The sequence below is a fragment of the Haemaphysalis longicornis genome, unplaced genomic scaffold (assembly GCF_048455015.1).
Source record: "Haemaphysalis longicornis isolate Haplotype H1 unplaced genomic scaffold, Haemaphysalis longicornis Haplotype H1 scaffold_8, whole genome shotgun sequence".
Classification (NCBI taxonomy): domain Eukaryota; kingdom Metazoa; phylum Arthropoda; class Arachnida; order Ixodida; family Ixodidae; genus Haemaphysalis; species Haemaphysalis longicornis.
The window spans coordinates 15,310,449-15,326,439 of record NW_027526445.1 but is presented as its reverse complement, the minus strand read 5'-3'; the positions used below and the strand labels follow the sequence as shown (position 1 = coordinate 15,326,439).

Sequence of the window (15,991 nt, the reverse complement as noted above, 5' to 3'; positions counted from 1 at the left end):
CAGATATAAGGTCAAGCAAAATATCGGTGGTCATACAGAAAACACAAATACAATCATCGTTAAACAATGTTAGGCCGCATTGTGAATGTCAAACCTAATTATTGTCAAATCTAAAAATAAAAAAATTAGGGCGCAATGCGAGTGTCAAACCTAATTGTCAAACCAACGCCATTACAGTCATACAGCACCGATTCTGTTTCATCATCTTCGCCATCATCATCACCCTCGTCATCATCATCATAAGGCTTCTAAGGTCAACTGCAGAATGCAGGCCGCCCCTATTGACCTCCCAATGCTCCTGCCCTGCGCTGCTCTGGACCCGAATTTAATACCCAACTTTATTTTTTATGCCTCTATCGTGGATTGGCCTTCCGCTTATTGTATGCCGAGATCTTGGTATCCAATCTGTGGCCCTGATGTTTAAATGGTTGTCGGTTGGGCTCATTATGTAGCTCTCTTTCTTTTTCTCTATTTGAACTATGATATCGTCAACTTTAGTTTGTTCGTTGATGCAATTAGCTTGTTTGGTGTCCTTGAGTGTTATTCCTAAGGATATTTGTTCCATGGCCCATTGAACCAAAGCAAGTTTTATTTCAATTTGTTTAGTAAGTTACAGCTCTATATCATGACCGGGAGTTCGCAGAAATTGTAGATTGTTGTAGATTGAACGAAGGAGGTTGCTTACTTTTTATAATTTCCGAACGATTGCCGAGTGCTCGCCAGTCCATACCTATTGTGCGCCGGATTTATTTCTCGTGGTTGCGATCAGCAATGACCATCGGTTCGAGAAAGCTTTATCCTTTTACTTCTAGCATATAATTTCCTAAGATGCAGACGACCTTCTGCGCATGCATATTCCTCGTTGCTTTTTATTTCTTCATTATTATTTTTAGCCCCACTGGAGCGCTCTCTCAATGTAGTGCCTGAACCATTGTTTGCAGAGCATGCGTTCTGTGGAACTCAACAATAACTGCAAATAATCATTGTTGAATGTGTTTATTGAGAGAAAATTCCAAGTTAGGGACACAATTAGGTTTATTTTAGGGGCAGTAGGACATCGTATAACATGAGACCGTATCAAAGGCATGTTTATACTGTTTAAATATGGTAGTACGGCAAAAGTGGGGAGCAGCACAGATGCCTGACCAAACTGATAATCAGACATACGTTTTCTGCGCTTATGTATGCCGGATGTGTTATTTGAAGAAAATGCCAAGCTATGATCATAACGTTCAACTTGGCGCAGTTGGGCAAAGTAGACCACGAAAGTGAGGAAAATTGTCAGCATTGCCGTGTAAAAAGAAAGTTGGCGAAATTTGAAGGCTTAACGCCTTTTTTGCAAGCACTAGAGAAAACACGTAGCCCATTTATGATATGTAGTAAAGTTTTTTATTGACAAAACAACCAATTCTCCTGACGAAGAACTGTAAGTTAGAATGCACTAGGGCCACATATCATCAAAAGTGTAGGCAGTTCGCGTTCCATCCAACGTGGAAAATGAATGCGGGAGAATTGTGGCGTACAATGAATTTTCTATGTAAGCATTTTACACTCACAGCAATTTTTCTTACATCTGATCGGTATACTTTTTAACAGCGAGGCTGTTTAGCATGTGAAATTTTTCCGTCTCAGTTAAATATACGAAAAATATTCGGAGCGTGCACATTTAGGCGCCAGCATGTGCGCCGTGCACCGCGCGACCACCCGACAGTTACAGAAAGTCAGAAAATGCCGAGAACACCTATATGCATGCCTTGCGACGACTGCTGTGCGTCCCCGGGGCGCGTCTGCCAAGGCAAGCATACCGAATTAGAAAGTGGGCTAAGGCTGCGGCGACCACTCGGCACGGTAAAAACCAAGGGAATGCCCAGCGCACTTGAGTGCGTGCATCGCGGCGACCACCTATTGTCCCCAGCGTACGTATGTCGAACTACTCGCTTACGGAGACTTGCCAGTGAGTTGCAAAAAACACTGAAGCATTTTCCATAACCTTGGCAACGCCTGCTCGGACTGAGAAAAAATACGGCATTCGCCCTGATTGCTCTACACACCTTCCGTTCGCGGAAGACACGCCCTTCCATCCTACGCCCCTCCCAAGTGATGTACAATATTCACCCTTTCCAAAAAAATGGAGGAAGGTCACACAGCGACAGCAATGCAGTATAGAGCTTCGACGCAGGGAAGAAAGCAAATCAGTTGCAATAATTGAATTAAACCGTCGTGGTGGTCGTGGATGTAGCGTACACCTTCACAATCTTTAAGTTTAATGCGTTGGTATGAGGTTCCTTCCTTTTCTTTAGGAGAGAATACCGAGGTTTCATAACACCAAACTTCAGTTTAGGCACACAAAGTCCAAACAGATTGTGGAAATTGAGCGAATACGTGCACGATGATATGTAAAAAATGTTCAAAGTAGCGCCGTAGGACTACTTTCCTGTAAAATAAGTTAGAATACCTACTCAATTTGTGCTTAGATAGTGTGGGTTTCATTTTCGTCGTGAAGACACATCACCATGATTCAAACAGGGTTTAATTTTTGGGAGGTTCCCGTTTGAACCCATTCCCATTTCACCCTTCCCGCTTGTTCCGTTCCGTTTAAACCCGACGCAAAACGACATTCCCGTTTCTGCCTTTACCACTTGGCCCGTTCCCGTTTGAACCCGTTCCCATTTCAACCTTCCCGTTTGTTCCTTCCCATTTCAACCCGGGGCGAAAGAACCTTCCCGTTTTGTATTTTCTTATTTATCCCGTTCCCGGAATAACGTATCCAGTTTATTAAACGTTATAAAAACATTTTCATATTGTTTGTCATTTATTTCCGTTTGTTCACACCGCTGCGATAGCATGCTTAGTACATCCAGAGTCCTTGACTGCTTTTCAAACCTGGGCTTCACTTTTTGAATATATAGAGACGACGACATTTGGTTACAATTCGTTATACCAATTGACAAATCTTTTAAATTAACAAAGCCTAACAAAGAAATTAATAATTAGCAAATTAATAAACAAATCTTCTAAATTAACAAACAAATATTTTAAATTAACGAACCAAAAAATCATAAAATCAAGAAGCCCAGAAAAGCGCCGCGGAAGCACAAAAAAAAAATCGAAAAAATACCCTCTCTTTGAAAGAAATTGTATTTCGTGGACTAACACATTTATACGTTATAATAACGCAAGTGCACATTAATGTCGAAAAGAAACATATGAAAACTATAAAACATAAAAAGACGAATAAAAGTAAAGTAACCCTATGTATCTGGATACATATGCTACATCTAGCTATAAGAAATCGCAGTCATGAGAAGCGGCGAAAATTATAAACTTAGCTTTGCGTTTTATTGATTCTGTTTATTCCCACCACTCTAGCGTACTCAATTTGCAAATAGGGCAAACATTCAAAAACTTCAGCCGCGCAGGGTCATCTCTAACCTAAATTTTCTTTACTACAAAAACTTAAAATTGTCGCGGGAATACTACCTCCAAGGGCCTTTCAGACGTTCAGCGAGAAGACATCATAGTAAGACTATTAGGCAGCCAATCAGTTGAATTACTATTCGAAAGTTTTCTTTGTTTCCTCGTGCAATTTCTTACTGGAATAAGTTAAATGAACGAACAGCGAACTCAGTATCGTTATAAGTATTTTGCCCACGTATTGTAAATATGTATTCTGGTTGAATCGTCGTATTTTAAAATTGGAATAGTACATTACGAATGCATATCCTTGTTCGGACCCCTTTGCGTCTATTACATATTTATGTCTTTTATTTATTTGTGTGGGGCGTTGTTAAACTACGCCAACCAATACTGATGTGTTTTTATGTTCAATCCTGCATCAGCCCGACCATGCCGTAAAGTATCGGTAAATAAATAAAAATATCTGCCAATTACTCACGTAGGAAAGGCATTAGCATCCAATTCTCAGATTTCTGCACATGTTTTTTCCTTTTTTAAAGTCTCTCCTACGGACATCTTTGATATATAGATCTCTCGAACCCGAAGACAAAGCTACACTCCAAACAATGAGCATAAGAGCGGCTGATAAATAAATTTCAGCCGCACGTACGAACACCAACTGCAGAAAAATCCAATGCGTTAATTACTCAAGATATTGGGTATCTTTATAGTACACTTTCGCCGATAAAAATTTTGTGTCAAGAGGGCGCTATCGGCCTAAGGCATTCGGAAACTTTTATCGGCCGGAAATATCGGTCGATTCCGGAAAATGTGGTGCATACAAGTTTTTAGTGCATGACCCGTTGCTTGTAAGCACATTTTGGGGAACAGTTTCGAAGACGGTAACGCATATTTTCAGAAATTCAAATGGGTTGCAACGATGCGGGTTCAAATGAGAAGGGCGCTTAGGGAGGGGTTGTAACGGGAAGGGCGTTTTGGGAACGGGCTGAAACAGGAAGCGCCCAAACGAGAAGGTCGTTTCGGGAACGGGCGCACACGCGACGGGTCAAGCGGGAAGGGCGTTTCGGGAATGGGTTCAAACGGGAAGGGGTCAAACGGGAATGGGTTCTTTCGGGCTACACCCTAATTTTTAGCCCATCAGGGCCAGCTACGGTGCGGAAATAGAGCGGAGCTGCGGGTAAGGCCGTGTAAAAATGAACGAGAGCAATTGGTGGGCTGTAGAGCGACTGTCTTAAGTAGAGCAATTACCTCTAGGTCATTTGTGCCTATGTGTGGGCGGTTGCATTTTCATGGACAAAACACTCCGTTTTGATTACAACGAAGTTTAAATTAGAACGACGTAAAGCAATGTACAGTGTTCAAACACAGAGGAGCAGCTTGCAATTCCATATAAATATACGGGAAGAACAATTGCAACGCACTGCGGCGGTTTAATATAAATCAGTTATTAAACCCCGTGCATTCTGGATTTTATAGGGCCGGTTACGTTTTATTAGGAAAACGCAAATGTATGACCCCAAACTAATGTTAATTATAAACTGCAATATGGCCGAGTACAGGGTACAAATTTAGCGAAGCCTTGGGCAACCACACCCACAGAAGGGACAGGGGGCAAAATTGTGGATAAGTACTATTGTCTTGTACAACTTTAAGAAACTAGTATGATAGTAAAGAATAAGGAAGTCACTAAATGAAGCGTACAAACTAAAGCAACGAGTGCGAACCGGTCTAGATTAACTTACGTGCAGCGCTGAAGAAAAGGCAATACAACAACCATCCGTCGGAGTTGAAGAGTTAGGGTTGTATTAGTGTCGGGTAACTGTTTTCAGCACGAGCATGGTTAGACAGGGGAGGCACGTGTATTTACGTATTTTGAAGAAGCTGAATTTGTATGCCGCGAGATTTAGGACGAAATAGCAACGAATTAAAATGCCTACATAAGTTTCCGCAAATAACTTTTGCGTCATAATTGTCCTTATTTTTTTCAATGAGCGTTTCCCGGCATCTCTCCAGATACCCTTTTGGCTATCCCGTAACGAGACATGGGGTGATTTTACACGGAAACACCATGGGGTATTTTCCCGCTTTAATTTTCAGAACGGCACAGTATCGGCATTACCTTAATGCCTCCTTTGTAAGTTGAGTTCCGGAGTCATGTCGTAGCTTTTTCTGGTCACTGAGACTGTTACAATAGAGGGGTGTTTAAATTTTCCAATGAACTATATTTGTACGTTATATTTATGTCCGTTTAAAGCCCTGAGCTATGTCTGTACATCTTGCAAGAAAACACCGAGAAGAGAGAACGCCGCATAAAATATATCGATGGTATGGAATTGGTTCTACACTACATACCACTCGTGTCCTTTTTAACCCGCGCATTCACGAGCTCTTTAGTTATTTGTTACACGCTACTACAGCCCCCCTAGGGCACTGTTGGAGAGGGGTTATTTCGCACAGTATACAGTGCATAAATTTATCAGGATGAGAAAATTAAGAATGAAACACCTTTTTGACATTACATGAGGCAAATATCTGGAGCGCAAATTATACAGCATGCTCCATGGCCTCAGCGAAATTCGTGGCAAGAAACACTCCGTTTGGAAGGTTATAGCAGTCACTAATTGTGTTAAAAAATGAATGTTTGATCACAATAATGGGACAGTAGTATTCTCTAATCTTTCGTGATTGTCTCTGCGTGCGAATACATAGTGTGGCTGTTTTAAATACAAAACTTTATCTGTTCCAGTTTGGTTATTATGAATGTTGTGTAGAAATTTCAACCAACAGAGCTTTCTTCTCTGATTCAACGACTTTTATCTAAGTCTGTCTATAATTTGTGAGCTCCTGACAATAAATTTTAATTACTGGTTACAAAACGAGCAGCTCGCTTTTGAACCTTCTCTCGTTCTACTTGTAAAATTGCGATAGAGGTGTCAAATACTGTGCATGCATATTCAACTACTGGTTTTATATTTGTAAAATATAGCGTTTATTTTCTGTTTTGGGTCGTCCTTAAAACACTCTGGAAGAAATAAAAACGATGATATGCCTTCATAATATTGCGTGGGCGTGGGTGGTGCAGTGTAATGTTTCTTTTCGGTTCGCACAAAGATATTTCACCGTGTCCACAGTCTGTATTTTAGTATTCTGCAACTATAATGGACAGCGAACTTTGTTTTTCTTGTTCGTACATTGAACGTGATAACATTTGGAAATGTTTAACTTCATCGGCCATTTTGTACAACAAGTAATAATTCTGGCAAGGTCAGTTTATATTGCATTGACGTCTTCGGCACATTTCAGTGGGTGATATACGATGCAATCGTGAGCGCATAACGATACAGTGCCTTTAAGTCCCAAGAGAACATCTTTGATCAAAATAGGAATAGTTATGGTGCAAGGAAGGAGCCCTGTGGGACTCCAGATAAAACGCTAGCAGGAGATGATGAAACACCATTAGCAAGCACCAACTGCTGGCGATCACTGAAGTGATCTTGAGGTCGATGAAGGTTCGTGTTATTTCGCGCAAGGCAAACAATGGCAAATACCGCCAAAGATGTGTTGATTTATTCGTTGATGAGACGCAAATACTAAAACGTGTTAGAAAAAGACTAAACCATGTTACTAAAAAATAAAACATAAACAGTGACGCTAAACAAAGACTATGAAGGCGGCTGGTGTATGGGGCCGGGATGAATACACGTAATTTCAAGAGCTGCAGAAACTGCACCTTATTTAAAAACTTAAGAACACGTTGACTAGAAATCATTGGTTCGTCCGTAGAAATTAATGATGGGTGTAGTGGAATGTGTCGTCTGTATAATTCAGGGAAATGTTTGTGTCGTGTTGTGTCAAGTGCCTTGAATTTCATTAGTACATGAACTACGGATAGGTCCTTTGCACCACTGCTAGACATGGGTCGCAAAGATCCAGTGAGCAGCTGGGAGGGCCTTACTTGAGCGTGCCTATGCGCTGCCTAGCCAGGGCGCCTTCAGTGTTTATGTTGCGAGAGTCAGTAGTGTAGCGTCGTAATTGTGATTTTGTTACCTACAGCTTGTGGTCTGTTGACCACTGTGTTACTGCCATGTGTTGTGAAGCTGTCGTCTCATGTGTGTCTTATGTCGGTATACGGTACTGTTGTTATGTCAACTGAGGTCATGAGAGCAGCAGCAGAGGACATTTGATCAGCGGTCTCATTGCCAAGAATCCCACAGAGTCGTTGTACCCAGCATATACTTATTTCTAAATTTGAATCATAAGCAGTCATTATAACCTTTAAAACAACGTTGATCATATAGTTTTAGACGACTTTCCTGATGACGGTGCCTGCACAACGATTAGAAAATGTGTGAACACGATCGACTAAGGAATTTTATGTTTAATGATGTGATATGAAACGAGTAACATTCTGTACGCTTCTGCTGTGTAAATACTGCTAAAAATTTTATTTTTTTACTAACTACAAATTTTGCCCGTGCGGACCACAAGAGACAGCAGATGCAGTCTTCGACGCGTCGCTGAAGGATTCAGCGCACCCAAATTTATCCTGCAGGAACAGGAAGTGGTGAAAAATCGCGCTCCAGTTTACCGTACTTTTTCTATTTGCGTGAATGACAGGTCGCACGATATAGGACGAGCATGCATGATGGAATTAAAATATAGATGGGTCTCTTGTGCGTGTCTGAAAGGGCGATATTGAGTACTGAAGCATCTTTCCTATTTCTGAGAGAGAAAGGTAAGAACATAAATTGCCTATTTAAAAAGAGTTGCAAGTTTGGTATATTTTATGATAGTATGAAAAGGATGGTTGGTGAGAGACACGATCTTAGATGTACACAGCAGGTCAACATACTCCCGCTGATGCCCTACGCCCCATTTGTCGCACTCGACATACACACTCTCCACAGGGTTAGTGCAGAAAGCGCCGCATTAGAGGCGAAGGCCAAGATACAGCACTAGGTCGAGCATTTTGCCTGCTATATTTGTCGCCAACCAATACAGGACACTGCCAGAGTCAAGCCGAGACCCTGCCAAGGCAGTGTAAAGGTGCAGCAGGAGTTTGCCGGCCCGATAAGATTAGTGTCAGATGAATAGTGTGAGAGGAGTCTTGCACCCATTTTACGAGATATCTGGGAAGGCCTAAAAACGACGCCTTTTAAAATAGAAGATTGCGGGGAACAACATCCAAATCTTTTCGTAAATCTAAGAAAAGGACATTACCCTACACACCTTTGTTGAAGCCTAAAACAATATCGTGAATAACTCGTGAAATATCGTGAATAATCAACCGCATACTGCCACTCCGTGAAAAATTAATTGTCTTGAAGCTGCTTGGTTAGACATAAATATATATGTTTGAGCTTTATAGCAAACGCAGGTTAGTGAAACTGGTCTGTAGTTCCAAGATTTGTCTTTAACACCGGTTTTATGAAGGGGTGTGACGTTCGCTGTCTTCCAGTCTCTGGGCAACGTCGCGCAGTTGAAGAATACCGTGAACAGTACGACTAGAAAAAGAGCGATATAGGCTCCGCAGCGTTTAAGAATTTGATTTGATATGCCGCCAGGGCCATGCGCAGAGTATGCGTTCAGATTAACGAGCAATGTTTTTACGTATGCCTCAGTTTTCTAAATATATTCATTATATATATATATATATATATATATATATATATATATATATATATTTATATATATATATATATATATATATATATATATATATATATATATGTATATATGTAACTTCTCTGTACTTCTCTGTAACTTCTCTGTACACAAATATACCTCACCGAGATGGGATTGAAGCCCTGGTTGAATCCTATAGCATACATCGGGACCAGGAGTCGCCAAACCCACAAGTCATTGAAACTTTGACCAAGCTAGTGCTGGAAATAAATAGCTTTGAATTCAACAATCAGTATTACCTACAAATAAACGGCACTGCGATGGGTACTCGAATGGCACCAAACTACGCTAATATATTCATGAACGATCTCGAAACCAAATTTCTATCAACCCGTGAAATTAAGCCATTCTTTTACAAACGCTTTCTGGACGATGTATTCCTTATTTGGACCGGTACGGAGGAAGACTTAATCGACTTCATCGAGTGTTTCAACAAGGCCCATCCAAGTATCGCATTCACTTCTACCTATTCAACCACGGAAATCAATTTCCTTGACGTGCATAAAAATACAGACAAAGGAGAACTCATCACTACCGTGTACAAACAACCTACCGATAGGCAGCAGTATCTGCACTTCGACAGTTGTCATCCGCGCCACTGCAAAACGAGTATCCCATACTCGCAGGCCCACCGATTTAGGAGAATTTGTTCCCGCACCGAGGACTTCGAGGCAAACGCAGAAAACTTGCGCAATATACTCGCTAAGCAACAATACCCCCCACCATAGTCAACGACGCTATTTGCAAAGCGGTCAACCTTGATCGCCAAGAGTTGCTGCTCCATGAAAAAGAACTAAACCAGAAAGGGAGAGGCAACCTAGTTTTGACGTTCGGGAGCAATTCCCCAAACATAAACAAAATCTTGAAAAAGCACTTCAACATGCTACAACAGAGTGAACGGCTTTTTAAAATCTTCCCCACCCCTCCTCGGGTCGTATACAGGGGCCCCAAAAATATTAAAGATTACCTTTTACACGCCAAAACTGAGAGGGCACCCAAGGGTGGGTGTCGACCATGCGGAAAGGCACGATGCCGCGTATGTAAACACAAGCAGACAACCACGGTGGCACAAAGCACCAACTCAAATTTCAAGCATCTATTTCACGCGACACTCGACTGCGACTCTTCTAATGTGGTGTACCTTCTGGAGTGCGGTGTTTGTGGCATCCAATACATTGGCCAGACGGACACGGCATTCCGCATGCGCTTCAACAACCATCGCGCACATGTTCGTTCACTCCCGGATCTACCCTTATCACGACATATTAACTCCGAAAACCACCCGTTCGACTCCATCAGGGTCACACGTTTAAAGAGTGGATTTTCTACTACAAGAGTACGCGAACAACGTGAATCTTACATTATTTACAAATTCAATACCGTAAAGGCAGGAATGAATGTTAGCCCGGGCATTAGGTCGTCTATACATGCTGTTGATGATCTGGCTGCAGAATAATCCTCTATCTAAATTTTAAGTCTCTGTGTTGTTTAAACAAGTAACCAAGCTACTCTTATTTTATTTATTCCCTTCCTGGGGTTTCTGTACAGGCGGCGTATGCCACAAACAACGTCGAGGCGCCCGCCGCCGCTTACTCCAACAAAGGACCCGCGCGACTCCCGCGTGTGGTTAGAGGATTAGTTAAGCTCCTTTTCCCTGGTTCATGGTCAGGGACGACCCTGTCGGCTGCCGGACAGGGCAGAAGAATACAGCTAAGAGTGATGAATGGCGCTCGCCCGTCCTGCCGGTAGGCGGAATCGTGCATGCTTTGAGCCACAGTGCGGAGATCGTACTTACACTCTAAACGAGCCTGCCTGTTTGTTTTGTAGGGTTGGCGTCACTCAGAAATGTGTGCGGCTGCGACCGCTTCCTGTCAACTCTTCCCGTAATGTCAGTGACCATTAGAATCCTGTGCCTCCCAGTGATGACGTGAGAGCGTCCCTGTTACTGCTTTGCGCTTTCGTTTCTTAAGCAGAGCGGCCCCCCTCTGAAGCGGGCGCTACCTGTCACTGGTTCTACAAGTTGACGAACGACGGAGGACAGCGTTTTGAAAGAGTTGTGCGCTCCTCTCTCTTTTCTGCACGTTTAGGTTTGTTTTTGTTTTGCGTTTTCTTTCTTTTTTTTGCATACCTTCACCTCACCTCGCCGAGAGCGTGTTTGTTGCTACCTTTCTCCCCACATCCCCCCTCTCTCTTTTTTCGGCGTCGTTGGACGACGGGCTTATAAATACGTGCACAGAAATACGAAATGTTGTCTTGAGAAAGATCGGCATCCGATCGAAACGTCGACTAATAAACAGTTTTGTTAGAAGCTATACCCATTTTTTACTATTTGCTACGGCAACCAGAGAGCCCTTCTCGCAATCAAAGTATAACTTGCAATGGCTGCCGGCAACGCTTCTACGAAACGGATCATCTGAAAATTCCCTCAGCATGCACCCACCTGTGCCGTCGTGGGTGATTCCCAGACGAAGCACCTTCACCCGCACTTCGACCCGTCAAGCCCGGACTCCCCAGCGTTCATATCGCAGCCGGGTGCCCGCATTGACGACGTCAGGGGACTGCTGGAGTTCGTGCCACGAGGGGTGTCTCTCCTCGTCCTTCACGTGGGCACTAACGACATCGCGAGGACGAACGCGAAGACAGCAATTCAAAGGTATCGGACCCTCCTTCACCACATCAAGGCCGAAAGACCGGACATTGGATCCATTTTTGTGTCATTGGTGCTGCCCCGGGGCCCTAACGAGAGACTACGCGAGCCCAACTTGAGAAGAGTAGGTATCATCAACCAGGAGACGCACACATTCAACTGCCGGCTCGTAGCTTTGTGCAACGAAATGGCCGGAGTATTCTACCTCAATCACGCTATGCAGCACTTCTCCCTTCGGATGGTGTTGGCGGCGGATGGGTTGCACCCGAACTTCACGGGAGTATCACTACTTTCCTAGAACTTGTACAACCTCCTGCTGCGAACCCGGAAACCCCAAATCGGAGATTGGAGAGACCACGCCCTCCCCCGTGCCACCATCTAACCACCGCCGACGAGCCCGAACGTCCCCTCCATGAACGGCCTTCACATGGACGATACGGCCTACCCCACATGCCCCAGTGCAACTAGCCAGCTGCAGCCAGTGATACCATCCTTCGCCCAGGTGGTCAGCTCGAACAGTCACTCTGCTAGCAGTAGAGAACCGGCGCCCAGCCCGGTCGCTCGTCCGAACGTCCACCGAAGGCTTACAGCTGGGAGTGCACGTACAACTGTGGCCCCCCAGAAAGGTGACGCAGCGTCTGCGGACTCCACGTGGAAACCCAGCGAAACCCCTTGCAGCGTTCTTTCTGGGGCTATCAACAAAAAACCCGAAAAGCCTCGTAAAGCACCGCAACCAGCCAAACCCATCGCCGGATGAAACAGCACGCCACCTGAACAACCCCAAGGCCCGGACCCAGGGCTCTCAGCCACAAGCGTATCTCCTTCGGAAAACCTGCAGACGATCGAGCACAACCCCGGGAAATCAGACCTCAACCCACCGACTTCAACGAGCCCACAACCTTCTGACCCCCAGCCGAGCGCGAGAGACTGCGAGGTTCTGGAATCCAGTCCAGAAAACGAGAAAAGCCGTGCCACCCCCGCCGTCAAAAAGTACGATCTCCGAAAACACTGTGGCTCTGCACGTCGCATTTGCATGAATTGACATCCTGGCCGCGCCAATGTTCCGACTTCCTCTCCCTCAGATGACACGCGTGATCAGCTGCTGACGCCTAATTTTTTTAAGATAACGAAAACAATTGACAAGCGGGTGCGCCATGATCTACATGTGCGTACACTCAAAATATATCTAAAGGCTGCGATCGGCCCCCGGGGCCTACTTCTATCATTAACACCATCGATGCATACGTTTAACAAACGTGAAACACAAAATTAGAACGAAACTCTTAAATCCGCATCACTTCAGCTAACTAACATCGTAGTGGATCATTGTGATAATACACTCGCGTCTCTGAGGGCGGAGGAGCTTCGAATAATATTGTCCTTTCTGCGCTGGAGGCCAGCCAACTGGAACTTTTCGAGAAAAAGAAGACAGATGAAATAATGAGAATCAAAATTAAAAAAATTGTCAAAGGATAACGTTCCATACTCCAACAAGTTTTCTCAAATCAATTCAGCTCTGCACCACACGGACATTAGAAATCCCAACACTACACCCCCCATTTCACCCTGCAAGTCGAAGGAAATGCCAAAAACTCAAATGAACATAGATGAAAACATAATTAACCTCTCCGGGGTACAACTTACAATTCATGAGCGGTCGGAAATCTCGCGCGGGCTGATATTTTGCCGAAGTACCGGCCGATACAATGAGTTTAACTTGCTGAAAGATCTGGACAATTTTTCACGAAATTTACGCCTAGAAGAATATTTTTTCGATAAGCCGAACAAAGAGCGCGCTGCCCCAACCTCCGTCAATGTAGGGCGGCAGTGGACACCGAAATCAGAGCGGGAAAAACACTTGGACTCGTACATTGAGGCCGTTCAAAGAGACGTCCTGCGGGCTTATAACGCTCGCAAACCAGGGACCCAGAACCTTTCTAAAGAGGAGCGAGAGGCACTTAAGGCACTGGGTGATCGAACAGACATTGTCATAAAACCGGCCGATAAAGGTGGAGGTATTGTAATACTTAGTAAACCAGACTACATCCAAGAAGGCCACCGTCAGTTAAATAATGAATTTTTCTACCAAAAACTTGACGCGGATCCAACTGTTGAACATCAGGAAATAATAACAACAACACTAAATAATCTTGTCAAAATTGGGGAAATAGAGCCACGCCTCTGTAAAGCACTTACAGCAGCACACGCAACGCCAGGAAGGTTTTACATGCTGCCAAAAGTTCATAAAGAAGGGAACCCTGGTAGGCTATTAATTTCGGGAAGAGGCACTCTCACCGAACCAATATCAAGCTACATAGACTCCCTGATTAAGAAAATACCCGCTACCCATTCGTCGTATCTTCGCGATACTAACCACTTCCTACGGGAAATCGACAACATAAAAATCCCTGATGGCGCCTTCCTTGTAACTCTAGATGTAACTTGTCTGTACACAAATATACCTCACCGAGATGGGATTGAAGCCCTGGTTTAATCCTATAGCATACATCGGGACCAGGAGTCGCCAAACCCACAAGTCATTGAAACTTTGACCAAGCTAGTGCTGGAAATAAATAGCTTTGAATTCAACAATCAGTATTACCTACAAATAAACGGCACTGCGATGGGTACTCGAATGGCACCCAACTACGCTAATATATTCATGAACGATCTCGAAACAAATTTCTATCAACCTGGGAAATTAAGCCGTTCTTTTACAAACGCTTTCTGGACGATGTATTCCTTATTTGGACCGGTACGGAGGAAGACTTAATCGACTTCATCGAGTGTTTCAACATGGCCCATCCAAGCATCGCATTCACTTATACCTATTCAACCACGGAAATCAATTTCCTTGACGTGCTTATAAATACAGACAAAGGAGAACTGATCACTACCGTGTACAAAACCCTTACGAATGGCAGCAGTATCTGCACTTCGACAGTTGTCATCCGTGCCACTGCAAAACGAGTATCCCATACTCGCAGGCCCACCGATTTAGGAGAATTTGTTCCCGCACCGATGACTTCGAGGCAAACGCAGAAAACTTGCGCAATGTACTCGCGAAGCAACAATACCCACCACCCATAGTCAACGACGCTATTTGCAAAGCGGTCAACCTTGATCGCCAAGAGTTGCTGCACCATGAAAAAGAACTAAACCAGAAAGGGAGAGGCAACCTAGTTTTGACGTTCGGGGGCAGTTCCCCAAACATAAACAAAATCTTGAAAAAGCACTTCAACATGCTACAAAAGAGTGAACGGCTTTCTAAAATCTTCCCGACCCCTCCTCTGGTCGTAGACAGGCGCCCCAAAAAAATTCCCCCGCATTTCCCCGAGGGGGAGAATGTGAAAGTGCGAATGCACGGTTGTCGGCCCGCTTGCGGCGCTTGCGCTCGGCCCCCGCACCCCACCGCCTCGCCGCCTTCTCTTCCATCTCTTCCATCGGGTTTGTAGTATCACGTGTACACCACGCAGTTATCAAGCCGCTATAACGCCGCTGAGTCGCCAACGCACGCCGCTGACGACGTAGTTTGAGTGCGTTAAAGATATAAGGCGCGTTCTGACACCGACATCAGCGTCGCGTCCGTGGCTTATTCGGTAGAGCGTTGCGCTGCGGCCCGCAAAGTCCTCGGATCGAAACCTGGCGCCGGATGCTGTTTCTTTCTTAAATATAGAGGAGCACTGCGGACGCCGCCGCCGGCGGTGGATGGTTTGGGGTCGCTTGTAAAGAGCATTCGCTCTTAAAATATTAAAGATTACCTTGTACACGCCAAAACTGAGAGGGCACCCAAGGGTGGGTGTCGACCATGCGGAAACGCACTGTGCCGCGTATGTAAACACACGCAGACAACCACGGTGGCAGAAAGCACCAACTCAAATTTCAAGCATCTAATTCACGCGACACTCGACTGCGACTCTTCTAATGTGGTGTACCTTCTGGAGTGCGGTGTTTGTGGCATCCAATACATTGGCCAGACGGACACGGCTTTCCGCATGCGCTTCAACAACCATCGCGCACATGTTCGTTCACTCCCGGATCTACCCTTATCACGACATATTAACTCCGAAAACCACCCGTTCGACTCCATCAGGGTCACACTTTTACAGAGTGGATTTTCTACTACAAGAGAACGCGAACAACGTGAATCTTACATTATTTACAAATTCAATACCGTAAAGGCAGGAATGAATGTTAGCCCGGGCATTATGTCGTCTATACATGCTGTTGATAATATGGCTG

At 44.4% G+C, this 15,991-nt stretch overlaps 1 pseudogene; it reads left to right on the top strand.

Annotated features, from left to right (window-relative positions):
* LOC144148201 (uncharacterized) overlaps positions 1-12,047 on the top strand; it is a 105,433-nt pseudogene extending 93,386 nt beyond the window's left edge.
* The last annotated feature ends 3,944 nt before the right edge of the window (positions 12,048-15,991 follow it).